Source organism: Pinus tabuliformis, chromosome 3_1 (assembly GCF_031772625.1).
Source record: "Pinus tabuliformis cultivar Carrire ecotype Pingquan chromosome 3_1, CPIR1, whole genome shotgun sequence".
In the NCBI taxonomy this organism is placed as follows: domain Eukaryota; kingdom Viridiplantae; phylum Streptophyta; class Pinopsida; order Pinales; family Pinaceae; genus Pinus; species Pinus tabuliformis.
Genome location: NC_142301.1, coordinates 404,423,882 through 404,428,845, shown reverse-complemented (window position 1 = coordinate 404,428,845; position 4,964 = coordinate 404,423,882). Strand labels below are relative to the sequence as shown.

Below are 4,964 nucleotides of genomic sequence, written 5' to 3'. Positions count from 1 at the left end.
TACAGGTGCAAAAGTTTGCATTCAAGCAATGCAGCAAGATGAACACCAAGACTTGTAATGGAAGCAAGCCTTTTTGACCTTGGCATTGGACATGAGGCTCCACTACATGAGTGTAAGTGAAGCTCCTCTGAATTAATCTAAGTATCAAATTGAAATAAATATATCATATAGCATAGAACACAACCACAGCCAATGCCTCGCAAAAATTTGTGGATATCCATCTCCAAAAACATGCCTACTTCTTGTCCATCCTTCTATGCATTTCATTGCACGCACCCATGAATTATAAAATACACATCTCGCTCCCACAAACCTAGCAACTAATCTGAACTACGAAGTTGCAGGTTTGGCATTTACTTGAGACATACAACAGCATATACAGAAACAGGTCCACAGACAGGTCCATGCATTTTTGAATACCATTGTGATGCATATATATTTCAACTAAATCCTAAAATCTTCCTGTAAGCATGAAATTTCATTTGGTAGTAGTCTCCTTGCATCTTTATTTATCAATGTGATTGTCTCCTCTTGATGTTATACAATTTCAAAAATATAATAGAGCACATGCATACAAACACAGAGGCCGCAACTTTGATTGCCTCTAAAGTTGTGTCAAGATTCCAACAATTCCTTCGTAAATTATCCAGTGTCTCATCTAGAACAATATTATCATAAGAACTACGATGTTCTGCCAGAATCCCAATCTTCATGTCCGAGTAAAACAAGAAAACAGGGCATACATGCACACAAAAATACAGGATGCAACCTTGACTGCCTATAAAGCTGAGTCAAGCACCCATAAGTTCCTCAACATGATACTATCTGGTTCCTCAGCAAGAACAATGCTAACATAAAAACTACTTTGTTAACATCCATGAAAGAGCTCACAGTTCACTCATGCACAATGCCTACCTACCTTGAAGACAAATATCATGATTGTGCATGCTGCACAATCATCTCTCATATAATTTGTAATATAAGCATAAGATAGAGCCAGATAACAAATTCAGCTGGCAACCACATATTCATCAATATAGCTCACCTTCCTTGTGGGTTTGAATTACACAGTCCGAAGTGGGATAGGACACACAAGTTAACACATAACCAGCATCCATTTGCCCATCATCAAGGAATGATTGATCAGACTGATCCACTGAACCCTTTTCAATTTTCCCTGCACAAGTAGAACATGCACCTGCACGGCAAGAGTATGGAAGTTCCAAACCTGCATTCTCTGCAGAATCCAGAATGTAAACATCATCAGGAGCATCAAACTCAGTTTCAACGCCATCAGGCATAATCAGCTTCACCTTATGAACTGCCATTGTGCAACGCGCCTCTGTTAACTTCAGACCAAATGCCTTGGTGATACTTCGAAATGGTCTCAAGCCCACAGAATTTCTTTGGGATAGACTAATCCTTGTTCTGGGGGCAGCTGAAACACAAGAGACTTGGAAAAGAGCTTGACTGGGAAGCGCCATGGCTGCCATATCTCATAATCTGGGAAATTCACAACATGGTAACCAAGATACTAAATGGAATTAAAAAGGGCATACTTGCTCTGCATGGTAAGAACATAATAGCTACTAAATAGAGCATAGCCCTTTAGATTATATAAATACATCTAAATGTACAATTACTTAATCACGAGGTTAAACATTTCCGACAAAACAAGAGATCATATTGATCAGACGATCTGATACCAGTCATGTCATCATACATATAACTAGGAAGGAAGAACAACAAATATTTTCACACGTTTAAAAATACACTTGACTCCACTACTACAGGAAGGTAGACAGTTATATCAGAATGAAATATAGCCAACTTCAGTGAGACCACGAAATCTTGCAGCTTTAACTGCAATTAAACCTGTGAGCCTTCTGTTTCTTCCTTCAAAAAAATAATCTACAAATACCATTAAAGAAAAAAAAAAAAAAAAACAGTCTTTGCACGAATTAAATTGGTTAATTTTCTATTAGCAATAGTTATTTCTAAGTGCACATCATCATCCAACGTGTGAAAGTTGTATCACCTCCATTAAGCTTTTCAAATTTATGACACCTCAGGGCAAGGCTTGCAAATTGCAAACAAGCACAACTTATGATTGGTCAACATTTAAGTTGAAGTGCCCATCCTAACCAACATTCCTAGAGTATATAAGGGATAAAATTAAATAAGAAAATTCCAAAGGACCTAACCCTAAAACAAAATGACATGTCTTAAGACTAACTGCTTGAAAGTGGCTGTTGTGAACCATATAAGCCATGGTGAGAATGTGGATATTAATAAACAGAGTTATGTTTGAGCCCTCAGCTTTTCCGGCTAATACTAGAAACAGATGTCAAACCACAATTTAAAAAAAAAAACAAACAAACAAACAATTTAAAATAAGTCTAAAAAGTAAGAACAGTTTCAATTCCCATTACAAATAACAAACACTGCCATGTGAAAAGAATAAACAATAACACAGTTATAAATTCTAAATTCCAGAGCTCAACCCAGTTCCTCCAATGGTTAACTTATCTATGCACTTGCATCTCAGCTTGAAATGCCGCAGAAGCAACTTGCTCATAAATATAGGAACGACTATGGTGCCGGGGAAAAGCATGCAGTGCCACTACGTCTCAGTACCACTTACTTCTGATTACAATGCTTCCTCTTCTAATTCTTTTTCATTCAAGGAACAAGACTTCAAGAACAGTACTTGGGAAAGGCCCATTCCTTCCATTTCATTTACAGCTTCTTAGCTGCAAGCCAATCCAAACTTCAAGATAGCATGCTCTAGTCGATTTGGAGAGACATTTCTCATTATGCCAACGACTACAGTTCCTGTGTTCGTAAGAAAACTCACAAGTCTTATCAGGGTTGTCAAATCTTCAAATCCGTTTATCAGTAACTGGTAACTGGTAACTGGTGGGAGCATAAAACGAAATTTTGAATTAGTAGTCTTGGCTTTCGAAAAAGGCATTGCAGGCTTCTTAATTTTTTCTTACCTTGGCATGTCTGCTCGTGATCGTTGAAAATAGCAATCCACACATTGATATCAAAACCATACGGGTTCCCATATGAGCATTGAGAGGTGGATGTAAATAAATGGTAGAACAGCCTACTGACTTGGGGAAGGTTTTGGGTCTGATTGCTAGCCCGTCCCCAAATGGCAAAAACAATGATGGGAATATAAGCAATAGCATAAATATCAGGTTTGACCATTTGTGAGGCATCTGTTCAACTAATGTCATTCACTCATCCCATATTGCACAGTTGAAGATTAGTGATCCTATGTTGCAATTGCAAAATTTGCCAACTAATGATTCTATGTTGCAAAAATAGTAAATTAATCAATAATGTACCTATTAATCAATGAGTCAATTCCAAACAGAGAAAACCCAATAAAAAAATCACACGTAATTGGGTGATCCAAAAAAAAATTGGGTTATTCCATAAATTAGACAAAGCATCACTTTTGCTTAATGATAAAAACCATTTTTCCCCTTTTTCTAATTTTTTACCTGCAATGTTTGCTAATTTTTTACCTGCAATGTTTTCTAATTTTTTACCTGCAATGTTTGCTTAGTTTGCTAATGTTTCCCAATTTCTTCGAAATAACTTAATTTTTTTACCCTTGCCTACTTATATGCATTCCAATCCTTTTGGGATTTGCATGCATTGTCGCATTTCAACTCCAATCCCTTCTGAATCAATCCTTTCTGAATTGACACAGTACGATTTCAAAAATCATTCCAACGCTAAACCTTTCTAAATCGACAAGGAACGAGGATACGATCACATAGATCAAAGGATACCCTTCAGCCAACTGAAACCCTATCACGACAGTTATGCATATGGGATTACAAAAATAAGCCTTGAACTCTCCTTCCTTGTTCACCTTTAAACAACAAAGCATCCGATAATTTCAAAAGGTCCCCGCTCTCACCCCACCATTCTTTTAACACACCAAAGGTCACTAGATCAATACAAATAGAAATCAAAGTGAACATTGGAAAATAAATACATGGATCTCTTGAGCACAAAACACCCATCAGATATCACAGTTTCAGTACAAAGAACAGATAGAAAGCCAATAAAACGCTCAAGGAAAAGAAAAGGCCAAGAATAGTTAGGATTGGAACTTTAATCGAGTAGGATAATGCATCATACCTGCTGATTACAGGCTCTTAGATCGCTGAGTGACGGAACCTGAGACCAACAAAATACCCTAAATGCAAAATGCGGGAGGGCTGACAAGGGATAGAGGATATAAAGAAATGCAAAACAGTGGATTTGTATAAACCCAGGAGCGGTCACTTAGTGACGATCTAAACAAAACAGTGGATTTGGATAAACCCAGGAGCGGTCGCTTTGTGACGATCTAAACGAGGGTCACTACTAGTTATAAAATTTAAGATGACACATGCGATCCAGCTAGTAGGGTTTAACTAAATTTCATGGATAGCGATCTTCAAATTATAATTTTCCTCGTTGACATTTGTACGAGAAACGTAAAGATGCGGGATATTGTCTCTTCCTCATATCGAGAGGGTGGGCGTACCTAACAGTTCGCACATGCCTTGACCCTGGGGCCAAGAGCATATCCTGTGGGTGTATGTGTTATTTCGGTTTTCAAAAGGGAATAAGGCACTGATTGAACAGAGACGGATATGTTATTTTCACTATCAAATTATCTAAGAAAACGAAAGATTAGGTGACGGTGTCATCGATTCGTATTCATGTCATTTTTCATACCTTATTGACGATTGGACGATTATCTAAGAGCGTAGCTTAAACTTTCTAATATTTTTTATTATTTTTTATTAGTTTAATTTAATTGAAAATTTTCAAATTACAAATTTTAATCCTTGAAAAGGGTATAAGTTGAAATTTTGGATTTTGATTCAAAAATGTAATTTAAACAACTTAAAATAATAATTTTATCGACAATTATAGTACTAAATTTTCTG

At 36.8% G+C, this 4,964-nt stretch overlaps 1 pseudogene across 1 annotated transcript; it reads right to left on the bottom strand.

Moving 5' to 3' along the window:
- Window positions 1–610: 610 nt before the first annotated feature.
- Window positions 611–4,478, bottom strand: LOC149187449 (uncharacterized; annotated as a pseudogene). The gene is made up of 2 exons (XR_016255767.1): window positions 4,165–4,478; window positions 611–1,503 (listed from the first exon to the last, which is right to left on the bottom strand). The product of XR_016255767.1 is annotated as an uncharacterized LOC149187449 (transcript).
- Between the last annotated feature and the right edge of the window lie 486 nt (window positions 4,479–4,964).